This window comes from Aethalodelphis obliquidens, unplaced genomic scaffold (assembly GCF_003676395.1).
Source record: "Aethalodelphis obliquidens isolate GAN/ISIS:26980383/991018 unplaced genomic scaffold, ASM367639v1 scaffold96, whole genome shotgun sequence".
NCBI classification, from domain to species: Eukaryota; Metazoa; Chordata; class Mammalia; order Artiodactyla; family Delphinidae; genus Aethalodelphis; species Aethalodelphis obliquidens.
This window is the reverse complement of record NW_020838040.1, coordinates 734,533-756,520: the sequence shown is the minus strand read 5'-3', so window position 1 is coordinate 756,520 and position 21,988 is coordinate 734,533. Positions and strand designations below refer to the sequence as shown.

The window sequence follows — 21,988 nt, the reverse complement described above, 5'->3', positions numbered from 1 at the left end:
TGGCATGTGGGATCTTCCCGGACCGGGGCCTGAACCCGTGTCCCCTGCATCGACAGGCAGACTCTCAACCACTGCACCACCAGGGAAGCCCATGTTGGTATCATTTTTAATTTCTTTCATCAGTGTCTTATAATTTTCTGCATACAGGTCTTTTGTCTCCCTAGGAAGTTTTATTGCTAGGTATTTTATTCTTTTTGTTGCAATGGTAAATGGGAGTGTTTCATTAATTTCTCTTCCAGATTTTTCATCATTAGTGTACAGGAATGCAAGACATTTCTCTGCATTGATTTTGTATCCTGTGACTTTACCAAATTCATTGATTAGCTCTAGTAGTTTTCTGGTGACATTTTTAGGATTCTCTATGTATAGTATCATGTAATCTGAAAACAGTGACAGTTTTTGTTCTTCTTTTCCAATTTGTATTCATTTTCTTTCTTTTTCTTCTCTGATTGTCATTGCTAGGACGTCCAAGACTATGTTGAATAATAGTAGTGAGAGTGGACATCCTTGTCTTGTTCCTGATCTTAGAGGAAATGCTTTCAGTTTTTCACCATTGAGAATGATGTTTGCTGTGGGTTTGTCATATATGGCCTTTATTATGTTGAGATAGTTTCCCTCTATGCCCACATTCTGGAGAATTTTTATCATAAATTAGTGTTGAATCTTGTCTAAAACTTTTTCTGCATCTATTGAGATGATCATATGGTTTTTATTCTTCAATTTGTTAATATGGTGTATCACATTGATTTGTGTATATTGAGGAATCCTTGCGTCACTGGGATAAATCACACTTGATCATGGTGTATGATCCTTTTAATGTGTTGTTGGATTCTGTTTGATAGTATTTTGTTGAGGATTTCTGCATCTATATTCATCAGTGATGTTGGTGTGTAATTTTCTTTTTTTTGTAGTATCTTTGTCTGGTTTTGGTTTCAGGGTGATGGTGGCCTCATAGAATGAGTTTGGGAGTGTTCCTTCCTCTGCAATTTTTTGGAAGAGTTTGAGGAGGATGGGTGTTAGCTCTTCTCTAAATGTTTGATAGAATTCACCTGTGAAGCCAACTTGTCCTGCACTTTGGTTTGTTGGAAGATTTCAATCACAGTTTCAATTTCATTACTTGTGAATGGTCTGTTCATATTTTCTATTTCTTCCTGGTTTACTTTTGGAAGGTTATACCTTTCTAAGAATTTATCCATTTCTTCCAGGTTCTCCATTTTATTGGCATAGAGTTGCTTGTAGTAGTCTCTTTGGATGCTTTGTATTTCTGTGGTGTCTGTTGTAACTTCTCCTTTTTCATTTCTAATTTTATTGATTTGAGTCCTCTCCCTCTTCTTCTTGCTGAGTCTGGCTAATGGTTTATCAATGTTGTTTATCTTCTCAAAGAACCAACTTTTAGTTTTACTGATCTTTGCTATTGTTTTCTTTGTTTCTATTTCATTTATTTCTGCTGTGATATTTATGATTTATTTCCTTCTGCTAACTTTGGGTTTTGTTTGTTTTTCTTTCTTTAACTCCTTTAGGTGTAAGGTTAGATTGTTTGAGATTTTTCTTGTTTTTTGAGGTAGGATTGTATTGCTATAAACTTCCTTCTTAGAACTTCTTTTGCTGCATCCCATAAGTTTTGGATCATCGTGTTTTCATTGTCAATTGTCTCTAGGTATTTTTTTTATATCCTCTTTGATTTCTTCAGAGATCTCTTGGTTATTTAGTAATGTATTGTTTAGCCTTCATGTGTTTGTGTTTTTTACATTTTTTCTGCTGTAATTCATTTTTAGTCTCATGGAGTTGTGTTCAGAGAATATGCTTGATATGATTTCAATTTTCTTAAATTTACTGAGGCTTGATTTGTGACCCAAGATGTGATCTATCCTGGAGATGTTCCATGCACACTTGAGAAGAAAGTTTAATCTGCTGTTTTTGCATGGAATGTGCTATAAATATCAATTAAATATATCTGGTCTATTGTGTCATTTAAAGCTTCTGTTCCTTATTTATTTTCATTTTGGTCCATTGGTGTAAGTGAAGTGTTAAAGTCCCCCACTATTATTGTGTTACTGTTGATTTCCTCTTTTACAGCTGTTAGCAGTTGCCTTATCTTTTGAAGTGCTCTTATGTTCGGTGCATATATATCTATGATTGTTATATCTTCTTCTTAGATTGATCCTTTGATCATTATGTAATGTCCTGCCTTGTCTCTTGTAACATTCTTTATTTTAAAGTCTATTTTATCTGATATGAGTATAGCTACTCCAGCTTTCTTTTGATTTCTTTTTTCATGGAATATCTTTTTCCAGCCCATCACTTTCAATTTCTATGTGTCCCTATTCTGAAGTGGGTCTCTTTTAGACAGTATATATATGGGTCTTATTTATGTATCCATTCAACAAGCCTGTGTCTTTTGGTTGGAGCATTTAATCCATTCATGTTTAAGGTAATGATCGATATGCATGTTCCTATCATCATTTTCTTAATTGTTTTGGGTTTGTTATTGTAGGTCCTTTTCTTCTCTTGTGTTTCCCACTTAGAGAAGTTATTTTAGCATTTGTTGTAGAGCTGGTTTTGTGGTGCTGAATTCTCTTAGCTTTTGCTTGTCTGTAAACCTTTTGATTTGTCCATTGAATCTGAATGAGATCCTTGCTGGGTAGATTAATCTTGGTTGTAGGTTCTTCTCTTTCATCACTTTAAGTATATCATGCCACTCCCTTCTGGCTTGTAGAGTTTCTGCTGAGAAATCAGCTGTTAACCTTATGGGAGTTCCCTTGTATGTTATTTGTCATTTTTCCCTTGTTGTTTCAATAATTTTTCTTTGTCTTTAATTTTTGCCAATTTGATTACTATGTGTCTAGGCGTGTTTCTCCTTCGTTTTGTCCTGTATGGGACTTGCTGCGCTTCCTCAACTTGGGTGGCTATTTTCTTTCCCATGTTAGGAAGTTTTTGACTATAATCTCTTCAAATATTTTCTCTTGTCATTTCTCTCTCTCTTCTCCTTCTAGGAACCCTATAATGATAATGTTGCTGTGTTTAATGTTGTCCCAGATGTCACTTTGGCTATCTTCATTTCTTTTCATTATTTTTTCTTTATTCTGTTCCACAGCAGTGAATTTGACCATTCTGTCTTCCAGGTCACTTCTCCATTCTTCTGCCTCAGTTATTCTGCTCTTGATTCATTCTATGTATTTTTCATTTCAGTTATTGTATTATTCATCTCTGTCTGTTTGTTCTTTAATTCTTCTAGGTCTTTGTTAAACATTTCTTGCATTTTCTTGATCTTTGTCTCCATTCTTTCTCCAAGGTCCTGGATCATCTTCACTATCATTATTCTGAATTATTTTTCTGGGAGGTTGCCTATCTCCACTTCATTTAGTTGTTTTTCTGGGGTTTTATCTTGTTCCTTCATCTGGTACATAGCCCTCTGCCGTTTCATCTTGTCTATCTTTCTGTGAGTGTGGTTTTTGTTCCACAGGCTGCAGGATTGTAGTTCTTCTTGCTTCTGCTGTCTGCCCTCTGGTGGATGAGGCTATCTAAGAAGCTTGTGTAAGTTTCCTCCACAATAGAGTCTTAATGCTCACAAATAAAAATTATTTTAAAATTCTGAACTTTTTTATTTTCAAAAGTTGTTTCTTCATTTTTGTCTAAGATTTTTATTATAATAACTGAGAGACTGCAATTGAATGCATCACTGTGTTTATCATTAGAGACTGGAAAATAGAATAATTTAATTTATATTTTAAAAACCATGGTAAACTAGAAAGAACTTAGTCCTCTTATTTAACTTTCAATAAAGAATTGACAAGTTAAGGCCCAGCTTTTATATACATTTTATTTTGGCATTTAGCTAATTTTTTATTTTTAATTGTGTGTGTGTTTGGCTTCTATTTTTTTTTATTTGTAAAATTTTTATTAGAATAGAGTTGATTTACAATGTTGTATTAGTTTCAGATGTACAGCAAAGTCAATCAGTTATACATATACATATATCCACTGTTTTTTAGATTCTTTTCTCATATAAGCCATTACAGAGTATTGAGTAGAGTTTCCTGTGCTATACAGTAGGTCCTTGTTAGTTATCTATTTTACATATAGTAGTGTGTACATGCATTTTTTTTCTTTTTGGCTTTATGGAGATATAGTTGACATACCATACTGTTTACATTTAAGGTGTACAGCATAATGATTTGACTAACATACATCATTAAATGATTATCACAATGAGTTTAGCAAACATCCAACATTTCATACAGTTACAAATTAAGAGAAAAATATGTATTTCTCCTTATAGTGAGAACACTTAGCATTTACTCTCTTAACAACTTTCATGTATAACACACAGAAGTGTTCATTATATTTATCACATTGTAAATTTCATTCCTAGTACTCATTTATCTTATAACTGGGATTTTGTATTTTTTGTCTATCTTCATCTAATCGCCCCACCCCCATCTCTGGTAACAACAAATCTGATCTCTTTTGCCATGAGTTTCTTTGTTTACTTCTTTCTGAAGTATAATTGACTTACAATGTTTTGTTAGTTCCCAGTGCACAACATAGTGATTCAACATACATTTCAAAATGATCACCTCCATAAATCATACGTTACTATACAAAATATTACATTATTATTGACTATATTCCCCATGCATCCCTCCACACACCTCCCCTCTCGCAGCCACATGTTTGTTCTCTGTATTTAGGACTCTTTATATTTTACTATGTTTTTTCAATTGTTTTCTTTTTCATATTCCACATATAAGTGAAATCATACAGTATTTGTTTTTCTGTTTGGCTTATTTCACTTAGTATAATACTCTCTAGGTCTATCCATATTGCAAATGGAAAGATTTCATTTTTGTATGGCTGAGTACTATCCTATTGTATATATATAGATATGTATATGTGTATATACACACACACACATATATATATACATCTTCTATACCCATTCCATTATCCATGGACACTTGGGTTGCTCACATATCTTGGCTATTGTAAATGATGCTGTAATGAGAATAGGGGTTTACATTTCTTTTCAAATTAGTGTTTTTCATTTCTTCAGATAAATACTCAGGAGTGGAACTGCTACATCACTAGTGGTTTCATTATTAATTTTTTGAGGAATCTTCACACTGTTTTCCATAGAGGTTGTACCATTTTTTGTCCACCAGAAGTGTACAAGGATTCCCTTTTCCCCAATCCTCACCAACACTTGTTTGTTGTCTTTTCTTATAATAGCTATTCTGACAGGTGTAAGATAATACCACCTTGTGGTTTCAATTTCCATTTCTCTGATGATTAGTAATGTTGAGCATCTTTTTGTATGCCTGTTGGGCAACTGTATGTGTTATTTGGGAAAATGTCTATTCAAGTTGTCTGCCCATTTTTAATCTTTTTTTTTTTTTTTGCTATTTTATTGTATGAGTCTTTGTGTATCTTTGATATTAATGCCTTGTCATATATATTGTTTGCAAATATCTTCTCCCATTCTATAGGCAGTCTTTTCATTTTGTTGTTAGTTTTTATCACTGTGAAAAAGCTAAAATGTTTGATGTAGTCTCATTTCTTTATTTTTGGTTACATTGCCTTTGCCTCTTTGAGGAGAAATATCCCCCCAAATATTGCTAATGCCAATGTCAAAGAGCATACTGCCTATCTTTTCTTCTCTAAATTTTATGCTCTCAGGTCTTACATTTAAGTCTTTAATACATCTTTTTTTTTTTTTTTTTTTTTTTTTTGCAGTACATGGGCCTCTCACTGTTTTGGTCTCTCCCACTGTGGAGCACAGGCTCCAGACATGCAGGCTCAGCAGCCATGGCTCATGGGCCCAGCCACTCCGCGGCATGTGGGATCTTCCTGGACTGGGGCACGAACCCATGTCCCATGCATCAACAGGCGGACTCTCAACCACTGTGCCACCAGGGAAGCCCTTGAGTTTATTTTTATATATGGTATGAGAGTGTAGTTGAGTTTGATTCTTGAGCATGTAGCTTTCCAGTTGTCCCAACACCATTTATTGAAGAGGCTGTCTTTACTCCATTGTATATTCTTGCCTCCTTTATAGTATATTAATTAACCATATAAATATGGGATTATTTCTGGGCTCTCTATTCTGTTCCACTGATCTATGTGTCTGTTTTTGTTCCAGTACCATACTATTGATGACTGTAGCTTTGTAGTATAATTTGACATCAGGGAACGTGATACCTTCAGCTCTATTCTTTCTTAAGTGTGTTTTGGCTATTTGGTGTCTTTTGTGTTTCCATACATGTATTAGAATTCTTTGTTATATTTCCTGCAAAATGTCATGGGTATTTTTATAGGTATTGCCTTGAATCCATAGATTGCCTTGGGTAGTATGGTTATTTTAACAATATTAATTCTTCCCATCCATGAGCACAGTATATCTTTCCATTTGTTAGGGTTCATCTTCACTTTCTTTCATCAGTGTCTTATAATTTTCTAAGTACAGTTCTTTCACCTCCTTAGTTTGATTTATTACTAGGTATGTTATTCTTTTGGATGTTATTGTAAATGAGATTATTTTCTTAATTTCTCTTTTGTTATTTTTGTTATTTTTTAGTATATAGAAATGTAAGATTTCTGTATATTAATTTTGTACCCTGTAACTTTACTGGGTTCATTGATGAGTTGTAATAGTTTTTTAGTTGTGTCTTTAAGATTTTGTATGTGTAGTATGATGCCATCTGCAAATAGTGAGAGTTTTACTTTTTTATTTCCAACTTGGATTCCATTTATTTATTTTTCTTGTCTGGTTGCATTGGCTAGTACTTCCAACAATATGTTGAATGAAAGTGGCAAGAGTGAGCATCTTGTCTTGCTCCTGATCTTAGAGAAAATGCTTTCAGCTTTAAATCATTGAGTATGATATTGAGTGTGGGTTTGTCATATTTGACCTTTATTAAGTTGAGGTATGTTTCCTCTATAGTCACTTTGTTGAGGGTTTTTATCATAAAAGCATGCTGAATTTTGTCCATAGATTTTATGCATCTATTGAGATGATTGTATGATTTTTATTCTTCAATTTGTTAATGTACTGTATCACATGGTTGATTTATGGATATTGAAGCATACATCCCTGGGATCCACTTGATCATGGTGTGGGATTTTAATGTATTGTTGAATTTGGTTTGCTAGCATTTTGTTGAGGATTTTTGCATTTAAGTTCACCAGTGATATTGACATCTAATTTTCTTTTTGTAATTGTGTCTTTGGTTTTAGTATCATGGTGATGCTGGCCTTGTAGAATGAGTTCAGGTGTAGTCCTTTTTCAATATTTTGGAACAATTTGAGAAGGGTATGCATTAACTCTTCTTTAAATATTTGGTTAAATTTATGTGTGAAGGTGTCTGGTCATGAACTTTTGTTTGTTCACAGTTCTTTTTTTATTGAATCAATTTCATTACCAGTCTTTTTATATTTTCTATTTTCTCTTGATTCTGTTTTAGAGATTGTATATTTCTAGGAATTTATCCATTTCTTCTGGTTGTCTATTTATTGATGCATAACTCTTTGTAGTAATCTCTTATGATCCTTTGTATTTCTGTGGTATTAGTTGTACCTTATCTTTCAATTTTGTTATTATTTATTAGGGCCATCTCTCTTTTTCTAGATGAGTCTAGCTAAATATTTATCATTTTGTTTATCCTTTCAAAGAAATTGCTCTTAATTTTATTGCTCTCTCTATTCTTTTTCCTCCAGTTTTCTTTATTTCTGCTCTGATTTTTATTATTTCTTTCTTTTTACTAACTTTGGATTTTGTTTGTTCTTCTTTTCCTATTTCCTTTAGCTATAATGTTAAATTGTTTGATTTTTTTCTTATTTCCTGAAATAGGCTTGAATCCCTATAATCTTTTCTCTTAAAATTGTTTTTGCATCATCCCATAGATTTTGGATCTTTGTGTTTCCATTTTTATTTGTCTACAGATATTTTCTAATTCTCTCTTTGATTTCTTTAATGAACCATTTGTTATTTAGTAGCATATTGTTTAGCTTCCACATCTTTGTGTTTTTGCAGTTTTGTTTTTCCTGTACTTGATCCTTAATTTCATACATTTTGGGTTGGAAAAGATGCTCCATATGATTTCAATATTCTTAAACTTATCAAGAATTGTTTTGAGGTCTAGCATGTGATCTATCCTGGTGAATGTTCTTGTTCCATGTGTACTTGAAAAGAATATGTTTTCTGTTGCTTTGGAATGCAGTTTTCTGTATACATATATTAAGTCCAACTTATCTAATGTTCCTTTAAGGACAATGTTTTTGTTTTGATTTTCTGTCTGGATGATTTGTCCATTCACTTAAGTGGGGTGTTAAAGTCTGCAGCTATTCCTGTATTACCATCAATTTCTCCCTTTATATTTGTTAATATTTGCTTTATGTGATCAGATGATCCTATGTTTTGTGAAGACATATTTACAATTGTTATATCTTCTGTTGGATCAATTCATTTATTATTATGTACTGTCTTCTTTTACTCTTGCTACAATCTTTGTTTTCAAGTCATTTTGTCTGACATGAGTATTGTTACCACAGCTTTCTTTTTATTTCCTTTTGCATGGAATACACTTTTCTATTCTCTCATTCTCAGTCTTTGTGTGACTTTAGATGTGACATGAGTTTCTTTAAGGCAGTATATATGTGGATCTTTTTTTAAAATTCATTTAACCACTCTATGTCTTTTGATTGTAACATATTGAGTCTATTTACATTTAATGTAATTATTGATAGTTATTTACTTATGCCATTCTGTTAATTGTTTAGGGGTTATTTTTGTAGTTCCCTTTTGCTTCTTTCTTCTTCTTTTGCTTGTCATTTGATGTCTATCTGTGTTATGTTTAAATATCTTTCTTTGTGTGCGTGTATGTGTGTGTGTGTGTGTGTGTGTGTGTGTGTGTGTGTGTGTGTGTATCAATTATTGGATCTTGCTTTGTGGTTACCATGAGGTTCATGTAAAATAACATATATGTGTGCATGTGTTTTTAAAGCATATTTGTTTTTATTTATAGATAGTTATCACGTGAATTATAAAGAAAAAAAAGAATATCAGAATGGAACTGATAGATGTATGCATGCTATGGCTAAGAATAAACAATGTTTTTTACATATTATGTTTAGTGAGAACATTCTCAGTATAACAGGGAATTATGATTACCTAAAAATATGTAGAAGTTATTTAATCTGTGCTTTAGAAATAACTGTATATAGTTTTATAAGCTGAAAAGAATTCAAAAGAATAATACCAAATATATACCTGTGTATAAGATTCAGAAAAGGCTTCAGTCTGTAAAGTCAATCAGCTGTATTATAGATAGACAGATAGATAGGTAGATAGATAGATAGATAGATAGATAGATAGTAATTTGATACTATCTTATTGTAAGTTGATATTCTTTTAATTCTGAGCACAATTTAACCACCCCACTTTTTTCCCCAATTTCCATGGTTTAATCTTTTTGATGTCATATTTGCATCTTTTGGTTTTGTGTATCCTTCAACTACTTATTGTGGACATAGACAATTTTACTACTTGGTCTTTTATCCTTCCTACTAACTTAAAGTGTTTGATCTACATTACCTGTATGTTTTCTTTTACCAGTTATATTTTTCTTTCATAATTTTTGTATTTCTAGCCATGGCCTTTTCTTTTCCACTTAGAAAATTCCCTTTAATTTTTATGGTAAAGCTGGTTTAGTGGTAAAGCTGGTTTAGCTTTTGTTTGTCTGCAAAACTCTTTATGTCTCCTTCAAAGTGAAAGATAGCCTTGCTGAGTAGAGTATTCTTGGATTTTATATCCTTTCATCACTTTGAATATATCATGCATCTTCTTCCTGGACTGCAAATTACTGCTGAAAATTCTTCGGACAGTCTTATGGGAGTTCCCTTGTAAGTAACTAGTGGATTTTATCTTGCTGTTTTTAAGGTTCTCTCTTTAATTTTTGCCATTTTAGTTATGTCTTGGTGTGGACCTCTTTGGGTTAATCTTTTTTCAGACTCTTTGCTTCCTTGACCTGGATTATTTTTCCTTTCTTAGGTTAGGGAAGTTTTCAGCTATCATTTCTTCAAGTAAATTATCTGCCTCTTTCTCTTTTGTCCTTCAGCGACCTTATAATGGTGAATGTCAGTATGCTTGATGTTATTCTAGAGGTCTCTTTAACTATACTCATTTTTAACAATTTTGTCATTGTTGTCCAGCTTGGTTGATTTCCACTGCTCTGTTTTCCACTATTCTGATCCATTCCTCTGTATCATTTAATCTACTATTGATCGTTCAAGTGTGCTTTTTAAAAAAACATAACAGTTTTATTGAAATATAACACATATATCACAAAATTCACCCACTTAAAATACTCAATTCAGTGGTTTTTAATACATTCATTGAGTTGTTCAAGGCATTACCACACTGGATTTTAGAAGATTTTCATCACCTCCCAGAAGAAACCATGTACATATTTCCAGTCAGTCCACATTTCCCTCAATCCCTCTGACTACCTCTGGGCAACTACCAACCTACTTCCTGTCTCTACAGATTTGTCTATTCTGGACATTTCATGTAAATGGAATCATATAGTATGTGGTCTTTTGTGACTGGCTTCTTTCATTTAGCATGTTTTCAAAGATCATTCATGATGTAGTATATATCAGTATACCACTCCTTTTTATTGCCAAATAATATTCCATTGTATGGACCATACTACACTTTATTCACCCATTCATCATTTGATGGACAGATGAATGAATAAATTTGGGTTATTTCCCCTTTTTCTATTATGAATAATGCTGTTATGAACATTTTTTGGTAAGTTTTGTGTGGATGTAGGTTTTCATTTCTCTTGGATATATATTTAGGAGTGGAATTGCTGGGTTATATGGTAACACCTATGCTTAATCTTTTGAGGAACTGCTAGATTGTTTTCCAAAGAAACTGGATCATTTTTGAGTATTCCAATTTCTCTACATCCTCACCAAATGTATTATTTTTTTTTGTCTTGAGGATTCCAATTTCTCTACATTCTCACCAACACTTACTATTTTTTGTCTTTTTTAAACTATAGCTATCCTAGTGGGTGTGAAGTGGTATCTTATCAAAAGTGATTCTGATTTGCATTTCCTTGTGCTTTTGGGGTAATATCTAGGAAATCAGGACCTAATCCAAGATCATAAACATTTACATTTATGTTTGCCTATGTTTTCTTCTAAGAGTTTTACAGCTTTAGCTCTTATTTAGGGCTTTATTTCATTTTCAATTAATTTTTGTATAGAGTGTGAGGTAATTATTTTGCAGGTGAATACCCATTTGTCCTAGCACCATTTGTTGAAAAGACTATTCTTTCTCCATTATACTGTCTTGGTACTCTTGTTGAAAATCAGTTGACCACAGATATATGGGTTTATTTCTGGACTCTGAATTCTCTTCCATTGATTCATATGTCTATCCTTAAGCCATTCTCAGTACATCTGTCTCTACAACTGTAACTGTGCAGAAAGTTTAGAGATTAAGAAGTGTGAGTCTTCCAATTTTTTTCTTTTCTGTCAAGACTATTTTGGCTATTTTGTGTCATTGTGGTTTTGATTTGACAGCTAATGATTTTGAGTATCTTTTCTTGAGCTTATTGGACATTTGTCTATCTTTTTGAAGAAATGTCTATTGATAATCTTTGCTCATTTTTAAATTAGATTATTTGTCTTTTTATTGTTGAGTTGTCAGAGTTCTTTATATATTCTTTTTTTCTATTTTATTTCATTTTTTTGAATTTATGAAAATAAATGTATTGCCACAGAAATTAGAATGCTCACTAAGAGTTTCCAAATTCTGGAGGGATCAGATAGGGAGATAAAGGTAAATGTTTCATCTCTGTTCACAAAGGTGTATGTCAGCAAATTACTGATAGCTTAAGAGAAAAGAGAAAAGATTTTCTTAAATCTGGAAAAACAAAGCACAGAAGAACAAAAAACATTTCAAACAGAAAGTCACAAAAATTATAATCACCCTCACCAGTTCACTCAGTCTCATGTAATTAATTTTTTTTCCATCTTGATCTTTTGTTAGCACTTTTATGAATTCAACTGTTTTCCATTAGAGTTCTGAAAATGCTTATTCATTCACTTCAGCAGTATAGTTAGTTACCAGAAACCTGCAATTGTCAGAGTCTTTTCCATGAATTCCCTGAAGATAAAACACTTATATAGGAACATTTTTGCAAAAGCATCAGAGTACACCCAGAACTGTCTGTAAATGACAAAAGACTTAAAAATGACCACAGTAAAAGATTTGATGAAAGTTCATAATAATGCAACTGACAAGGAAATTTAGCTATTTCTGAGATATACATTTTAAAATAATAAATAGAATTATGACTTATAACATTATACTAGAACATATAAGATTTTTAGGAATTTCATGTAATATCTGAAGCATTTACATTAACGTATTTCCATACAAATAACCCAAAGAAAATTGAGTATTAGTTCTTTTAATTTAATTTAATTTAATTTTTAAACAGCAGGTTCTTATTAGTCAGCTATTTTATACACATCAGTGTATACATGTCAATCCCAATCACCCAATTCATCACACCACATCCAACCCAACCCCCATGGCTTTCCCTCTTTGGTCTCCATACGTTTCTTCTCTACATCTGTGTTTCAAATTCTGCCCTGCAAACCAGTTCATCTGTACCATTATTCTAGGTTCCACATACATGCGTTAATATACAATATGTGTTTTCTCTTTCTGACTTACTTCACTCTCTATGACAGTCACAAGATCCATCCATGTCTCAACAAAGACCCAATTTCGTTCCTTTTATAGCTGAGTAATATTCCACTGTATATATGTACCACATCTTCTTTATCCATTCATCTGTCGATGGGCCTTTAGTTTGCTTCCATGACCTGGCTATTGTAAATAGTGTTGCAATGAACAATGGGGTGTATGTGCATTTTGAATTATGGTTTTCTCTGGATATATGCCCAGGAGTGGGATTGCTGGATCATATGGTGTTTCTATTTTTAGTTTTTTAGGAAACCTCCATACTGTTCTCCATAGTGGCTGTATCAATCTACATTCCCACAAACAGTGCAAGAGGGCTCCCTTTTCCACACCCTCTCCAGCATTTGTTGTTTGTAGATTTTCTAATGATGCCCTTTCTAACTGGTGTGAGGTGATACCTCATTGTAATTTTGATTTGCATTTCGCTAATAATTAGTGATGTTGAGCACCTTTTTATGTGCTTCTTGGCCATCTGTATGTCTTCTTTGGAGAAATCTCTATTTAGGTCTTCTGGACATTTTTGGATTCGTTTGTTTATTTCTTTAATATTGAGCTGCATGAGCTGTTTATATATTTGGGAGATTAATCAATTGTCTGTTGATTCATTAGCAAATATTTTCTCCCATTCTGAGGGCTGCCTTTTCATCTTGTTTATGGTTTCCTTTGCTGTGCAAAAGGTTTTTTTTTAGTTTCATTAGGTCCCATTTGTTTATTTTTGTTTTTATTTCTATTACTCTATGAGGTGGATAAAAAAAGATCTTGCTGTGATTTATGTCAGAGTGTTCTTCCTATGTTTTCCTCTAAGAGTTTCATAGTGTCCAGTCTTGCATTTAGGTCTCTAATCCATTTAGAGTTTATTTTTGTGCATGGTGTTAGGGAGTGTTCTAATTTCCTTCTTTTACATGTAGCTGTCCAGTTTTCTCAGCACCACTTGTTGAAGAGACTGTCTTTTCTCCATTGTACATCCTTGCCTCCTTTGTCATAGATTAGTTGACTATAGGTGCGTGGGTTTACCTCTGGGCTTTCTACCTTGTTCCATTGTTCTATGTTTCTGTTTTTGTTCCAGTACCATATTGTCTTGATTACTGTAGCTTTGTAGTATAGTCTGAAGTCAGGGAGCCTGATTCCTCCAGCTCCATTTTTTTCCCTCAAGACTTCTTTGGCTATTCAGTGTCTTTTGTTTCTTCATACAAATTTGAATATTCTTTGTTCTAGTTCCATAAAAAATGACACTGGTAATTTGATAGGGATTGCATTGAATCTGTAGATTGCTTTGGGTAGTATAGTCATTTTCACAATATTGATTCTTCCAATCCAAGAACTTGGTATATCTCTCCATCTGTTGGTATCACCTTTAATTTCTTTCACCAGTGTCTTATGGTTTTCTGCATACAGGTCTTTTGTCTCCCTAGGAAGGTTTATTGCTAGGTATTTTATTCTTTTTGTTGCAAAGGTAAATGGGAGAGTTTCCTTAATTTCTCTTTAAGATATTTCATCATTAGTGTATAAGAATGCATGAGATTTCTGTGCATTAATTTTGTATCCTGTAACTTTACGAAATTCATTGATTAGCTCTAGTAGTTTTCTGGTGGCATCTTTAGGATTCTCTATGTATAGTATCATGTTATCTGCAAACAGTGACAGTTTTCCTTCTTCTTTTCCATTTTGTGTTCGTTTTTGTTTTTTTTTTTTTTTCTTCTCTGATTGCCATGGCTAGGACTTCCAAAACTATGTTGAATAATAGCAGTGAGAGTGGACATCCTTGTCTTTTTCCTGACCTTAGAGGAAATGCTGTCAGTTTTTCACCATTGAGAATGATGTTTGCTGAGGGTTTGCCATATATGGCCTTTATTATGTTGAGGTAGGTTCCCTGTATGCCCACTTTCTGGAGGGTTTTTTTCATTAATGGGTGTTGAATTTTGTCAAAAGCTTTTTCTGCGTCTCTTGAGATGATCATATGGTTTTTATTCTTCAATTTGTTAATATGGTGTATCACTTGATTGATTTGCGTATATTGAAGAATCCTTGCATCCCTGGGATAAATCCCACTTGATCATGATGTATGATCCTTTTAATGTGCTGTTGGATTCTGTTTGCTAATATATTCTTGAGGATTTCTGCATCTATATTCATCAGTGATATTGGCCTGTAGTTTTCTTTTTTTGTAGTATCTTTGTTTGGTTTTGGTGTCAGGGTGATTGTGGTCTCATAGAATGTGTTTGGGAGTGTTCCTTCCTCTGCAATTTTTTGGAAGAGTTTGAGAATGATCAGTGTTAGCTCTTCTCTAAATGTTTGATAGAATTCACCTGTGAAGTCACCTGGTCCTGCACTTTTGTTTGTTGGAAGATTTAAAATCACAGTTCCAATTTCATTACCTGTGATTGGTCTGTTCATATTTTATGTTTCATCCTGGTTCAGTCTTGGAAGGTTATACTTTTCTAAGAATTTGTCCATTTCTTCCAGGTTGTCCATTTCATTGGCATAGAGTTGCTTGTGGTAGTCTTTGGATGCTTTGTATTTCTGTGGTGTCACTTGTGACCTCTCCTTTTTCATTTCTAATTTTATTGCTTGGAGTCCTCTCCCTCTTTTTCTTGATGTGTCTGGCTAATGGTTTATCAATTTTGCTTATCTTCTCAAAGTACCAGCTTTTAGTTTTCTTGATCTTTGCCATTGTTTTCTTTGTTTCTATTTCATTTATTTCTGCTCTGATCTTTATGATTTCTTTCCTTCTGCTAAGTTTGGTTTTTGTTTCTTCTTCTTTCTCTAGCTCCTTTAGGTGTAAGGTTCGATTGTTTATTTGAGATTTTTCTTGTTTCTTGAGGTAGGCTTATATAGCTATAAACTTCCCTGTTAGAGCTGCTTTTGCTGCATTACATAGGTTTTGTGTCATCGTGTTTCCATTGTCATTTATCTCTAGGTATTTTTTAATTTCCTCTTTGATTTCTTTAGTGATCTCTTAGTTATTTAGTAATGTATTGTTTAGCCTCCTTGTGTTTGTGTTTTTTACGTTTTTTCTTCTGTAATTCATTTCTAATTTCATAGTGTTGTGCTCAGAAAAAAATGCTTGATATGATTTCAATTTTCTTAAATTTACTAAGGCTTGATTTGTGACCCAAGATGTGATCTATCCTGGAGAATGTTCCATGTGTACTTGAGAAGAATGTGTAATCTGCTGTTTTTGATGCAATGTGCTAGAAATATCAATTAAATCTATCTCGTCTATTGTTTCATTTAAAGCTTCTGTTTCCATATTTATTTTCATTTTGGATGATCTGTCCATTGGTCTACGTGAGGTGTTAAAGTCCCCCCACTATTATTGTGTTATTGTTGATTTCCTCTTTTACAGCTGTTAGCAGTTGCCTTATGTATTGAGGTGGTCTTATGTTCGGTGCATATATATATATATATATATATATATATATATATATATATATATATAATTCTTATATCTTCTTATTGGATTGATCCCTTGATCATTATGTAGTGTCCTTCCTTGTCTCTTGTAACATTCTTTATTTTAATGTCTATTTTATCTGATATGAGTATTGCTGCTCCAGCTTTCTTTTGATTTCCATTTGCATGGAATATCTTTTTCCATCCCTTCACTTTCAGTCTGTATGTGTCCCGAGGTCTGAAGTGGGCCTCTTGTAGACAGCATATATGTGGGTCTTGTTTTTGTATCCATTCAGCAAGTCTGTGTCTTTTGGTTGTAGCATTTAATCCATTCACGTTTAAGGTAATGATTGATACGTATTTTTCTATGACAATTTTCCTAATAGTTTTGGGTTTGTTTTTGTAGGTCCTTTTCTTCTCTTATGTTTCCCACTTAGAGAAGTTCCTTTAGCATTTGTTGTAGAGTTCATTTGGTGGTGCTGAATTCTCTTAGCTTTTGCTTGTCTGTAAAGCTTTTGATTTGTCCATTGAATCTGAATGAGATCCTTGCTGGATAGAGTAAACTTGGTTGTAGGTTCTTTCTTTCATCACTTTAAGTATATCATGCCACTCCCTTCTGGCTTGTAGAGTTTCTGCTGAGAAATCAGTTGTTAACCTTGTGGGAGTTTCCTTGTATGTTATTTGTCATTTTTCCCTTGCTGCCTTCAATATTTTTTCTTTGTCCTTAATTTTTGCCAATTTGATTACTATGTTTCTAGGCGTGTTTCTCCTTGGTTTTGTCCTATATGGGACTTGCTGCACTTCCTGGACTTGGGTGTCTATTTCCTTTCCCTGGTTAGGGAAGTTTGTGACTATGATCTCTTCAAATGTTTTCTCTGGTCCTTTCTCTCTCTCTTCTCTTTCTGGGACTCATATAATGTGAATGTTATTGTGTTTAATGTTGTCACAGAGGTCTCTTATGCTGTCATTTATTTTCATTCTTTTTTCTTTATTCTGTTTTGCAGCAGTGAATTCCACCATTCTGTCTTCCAGGTCACTTATCCATTCTTCTGCCTCAGTTATTCTGCTATTGATTCCTTCTAATGTAGTTTTCCTTTCAGTTATTGTATTATTCATCTCTGTTTCTTTTTGTTCTTTAATTCTTCTAGGTCTTTGTTAAACATTTCTTGCATCTTCTCAATCTTTGCTTCCATTCTTTTTTCAAGGTCTTGGATCATCTTCAGAATCATTATTCTGAATTTTTTTTCTGAATTCTTGCCGATCTCCACTTCTTTTAGTTGTTTTTCTAGGTTTTATCTTGTTCCTTCATCTGTTATATAGTCCTATGCCTTTTAATTTTGTCTATCTTTCTGTGAATGTGGTTTTCATTCCACAGTCTGCAGGGCTGTATTTCTTCTTGCTTCTGCTGTCTGCCCTTTGCTGGATGAAGCTATTTAAGAGGCTTGTTCAAGTTCCCTGATGGGAGGGAGTGGTGGTGGGTAAAGCTGGGTATTGCTCTGGTGGGCAGAGCTCAGTAAAACTTTAATCTGTTTGTCTGCTGATGGGTGGGGCTGAGTTCGCTCCCTGTTTGTTTTTTGGCTTGAGGTGACCCAGCACTGGAAGCTACAAGCTCTTTGGTGGCACTAATGGAGGACTCTGGTAGGCCTTATGTCAAGGAGTACTTCCCAGAACTTCTGCTGCCAGTATCCTTGTCCCCATGGTGAGCCACAGTCACCCCATGCCTCTGCAGGAAATCCTTCCAACACTAGCAGGTAGATCTGGTTCAGTCTCCTTTGGGGTAACTGCTCCTTCCTCCTGGGTCCTTACGAGCACATTACTTTGTGTGTGCCCTCCAAGGGTGGAGTCTGTTTCCCCTAGTCCTGTCAAAGTCTTGCAATGAAATCCCACTAGCTTTCAAAGTCTGATTCTCTGGGAATTCCGCCTCCTGTTGCCAGACCCCCAGGTTGGGAAACCTGAGTTATGGTTCAGAACCTTCACTTCAGTGGGTGGACTTCTGTGGTATAATTGTTCTCCAGTTTGTGAGTCACCCACCCAGCAGTTATGGGATTTGATATTATTGTGATTGTGTTCCTCATACTGTCTCATTGTGGCTTCTCCTGTGTCTTTGGATGTGGGATCTCTTTTTTGGTGAGTTCCCGTGTATTCCTCTCAATGATTGTTCACCGGTTAGTTGTGATTCTGGTGCTTTCACAAGGAGTGCTGTTTATTTCTATTTTATAACTTATGAAACGAATACCATATTGAGTTATTTTTTTTCTGACAAACTCTATAATAGAAATAACATGAATTTATAGACCTTCAGTCAACCAAGGTACAATAAAAGTAAGATATGTCTGTATTGTAAAACTTAACAAGCTTAAGCTAGCTTTAATACCAGGTAGTAATTTAATATTAAATATTTCCTAGATCACATGAACCTGAAATTCATTCTGGCCAGTTTCTTTTATATTTAGAAATATTTAGTTTGTAAGTGTTTAGTTTTAAGTCAATTAAATTGAGTTATTTTATAAACTTAATTTTGATAATATTTTCCAGAGGTAGAGACATCTCAATATAATGTACACACAGATGTATAAACAGACAAAACTAGAGATCTCAAAGCTTCACTTTAAGAACTTAGTTATTAATCAGTTATTACAATACAAACTTACTAGTTTATAAGTAACAGTTTGTATAAGTTAAATTTGTTTGCTCAAGGGACTGAGGCTTTGCTATTTGTGGAAAAGACTTTTAAGATTTGTATTTGTCCTTCATAAACCCTTAAGGAGACTCTGAATCAGATTTTGGGTGAGGGAGCCTTTCCAGTGGTTTGAGTTTAAAAAGGACTTTTTCTCCTTTTTTTGACCTTGGTTTCAGATTTTACCTAATTGAACTAATTATGCTCAGTTGTAGGTCACTGTGAGCTGTATACACATTTCTGATTTGTAGACTCTTTTTTCCACTGCAAAGCTTTTTATTATTTTTTTCATCTGTTTTGTTATATACATTTGTTTGTCTTATTTTTAGATTCCACATATAGGTGATAACATACAGTATTAGTCTTTCTCTCTCTGACTTATTTCACAAAGCATAATACTCTCTAGGTCCAACCACATTGTTGCAAATAGCAGAATTGCATACTTTTTTATGGCTGAGTACTATTCCACTGTATATATATACCACATCTGTATCCATTCATCTGTTGATGGACACTTGGGTTACTTCCATGTCTTGGCTGTTGTAAATAAAGCTGCTATGAACATTGGGGTGCAAGTGTCTTTTCGAGTTATTGTTTTTGCTTTTGGAATTTTTGAGCTATATACCCAAGAGAAGAATTGCTGCTGGATGATATGGTAGTTCTGTTTTTAGTCTTTGGAAGAACATCTGTAGTGGAGGTTTTCCATTGTGGCTGCACCAGTTTACATTCCCACCAACAGTGTACAGGTGTTCACTATTTGTAGACATTTACAAGACAAAGACAGTTGCCTTTAATTCTCCAAAGGACCAGTGTGCCACCTAAATGATATCAAAGGATTGATTTGCCCAACTACTCTTTCTTTAATTTGCTTTTCATGTCAGTGAGAAGATTTTCAACTAAATAAAACATTAAGAGTTCCATGTTCTAGAATTTTAGGGTTTAATTTCTCATACTTTCAAAGGTTTGCATAGGCCTTCAACATAGTCCCTCTTTCTGAGTACACAGGTTAGACCCAGAGCAAAATCTCTACTCTTATTTTTATTAGCTGAAAATTAGCTCTCAGTTTTACTTTATATTGTATGGGCTCAGGTAACCCTATGGGTTTCCTTTAGTATGTTTAATTAATATTTCCTGAGGGGCAGATTCATATGACCTGTTTTATAATGCCAAGCAGGGGAAGCATTCCCCAGTGAAAGGTCTATCCCACAATATAATTAGGCAAAACAGATGAAACTACCTTATATAAAGCCTATTTAAATATACCAGTTTTTGCAAACTTTTATCTCAATTCCATCAACTTTTATGTCTTTAACTATAGTTTTCACTAGAATCCAATCAACAAGTTTTGGTCTTACAAGGAGTCCCAGAAGGTTTTCCTTACTTTTTATTCCCAGACTGCTTAATCTATTTTGTATAAAATGCTCTGGGGTCCCCAGTGAGGGTTTGAGCCAAAGGAATCAGGCTCATTTGTCAATCTTTTAACTTGATTAATTGACCTAACTATTGCCCCAAATAATTGTTGGTCAGGTATTTCAGTGTAATTTTCTTCCAGCCTTTTAAATATATATATACACATATATAATATTTTAAATATATATATACAATATTTTAAGTATATACAAATATTTATAATTTCTAAAATATATATAAATATACATAATATTTTAAATAAATATATATATATATATTAAATGGGGATAAGTAGAGTGGACTTGTTTTGGGCCCTTTAATGTTGGAGACCAATAGGGGGTCCCTTTGGCCCATCCAAGCCTAGGTAGTGTTCTACCAAACCTTTGTTTTAATCCCATTAACATTCATTTTATTTATTCCATTTTAAAATAACCATCTAAAGATTTCTTTATCCATTTGGAATGAGTCCCTTTAAAATTTCTACCTTTTTGTGAAGTCTCTAGACTTTCTCTTCAGTTTTTTTTTTTTTACTTCCCTGTTAATCAACTTAATTAACATTAATATGCTAATGTTTTTATTAACATCTGTAAGACCCATTGACGGGAAGCAGAGACTATAAATAAGGTTACCCAAACTGAATTTTTAGTTTGTTTTAAATTAAAGGAGCTCTTAGGTTAACCATTATATCATTTTATATATTTTCCACATTTTAATTTATTTTTTTAATAGGTACCAATAAAATAGCTGTTTATCATGAGAGCTCTCTAAAATTTACAAATTTAGAAATTTCTCCAATTTAGAGGATCCCTCATCTGGCCATTAATGAGATATATCTTAATAGTGATTCAAACAAGTAAGATGCAAGAGACATTCTCCAGAAGAGAGTGCAAAGGATGTCATCTAAACAAGATCAGAAAGTTTGCTCCCAAAAATAGTCTAAGAATGCAAAGGCCTTCATTGTACAGGCTGATGCAATGAAGGTTAAGATGGCAAAAAGCCCCTGAGAGTTGGCACAGTCATACAAAAGACTGCTCAGAATCCCTCTATTCAACTGGCTGCCAAATGTACACCATATGTGTATATTTTGGATGGCAGAGACCAAGTTCTCAAAACACATACACACACATGCAATGCCTAAGAAGATCAGGTAGAACATTTACATCTCACAAACATGAGGAGAGAAATGCAAGTTCCTCTAGGAAGGCTTTTGTGTCCTTAAGGCCAAAATCCTGAAAAGGTGTTTTATCAAATCAGTTTTCTCCAACTTAACTGTGTACACAATGAAAGAGCACAATCGTAGTTATTTTCAAGGTGAGATTGCCTTTAATTCCCAATTAAGTAAGTACTTGTAAGTGTAAATTTTTTATATACATAAAACTGGCTGAGGTATTAGTTGGAGGCTGGCAAACTGTCATTCCTTTTTCTTTTGTTTTGAAAGATTGTTTCCCCATTCCAAGATGGATTTGTTGAGATAAAATCACTAGTGAAGATTGTGTGGTGGGTCAATGTGCTGTTTGTGAGCTCAACTCCTCTAGGTTTCATCTTAGAGTTGTTTCAGCCTTGTTACATATTTCTTTCTCCCCTCAGTAACCTAAAACCAGCATGGGTGCTCATATCAGAGTGGCCAGCTCTTATGTGTGTTCCTGCCAGAGCATATTTTTAACTAAAATGTGTCTGTTTCCCTATAGGGATGGCAGCACAGAATGAGGACTTGCTTCCACCAC

At 33.7% G+C, this 21,988-nt stretch overlaps 1 long non-coding RNA gene across 1 annotated transcript; it reads right to left on the bottom strand.

Annotated features, from left to right (window-relative positions):
- Positions 1 to 12,042: 12,042 nt before the first annotated feature.
- On the bottom strand, positions 12,043 to 21,344 carry LOC113614425 (uncharacterized). Its single transcript, XR_003430618.1, has 3 exons — positions 21,335 to 21,344; positions 14,178 to 14,181; positions 12,043 to 12,241 (listed from the first exon to the last, which is right to left on the bottom strand). It is a non-coding gene; the product is annotated as an uncharacterized LOC113614425 (long non-coding RNA).
- Between the last annotated feature and the right edge of the window lie 644 nt (positions 21,345 to 21,988).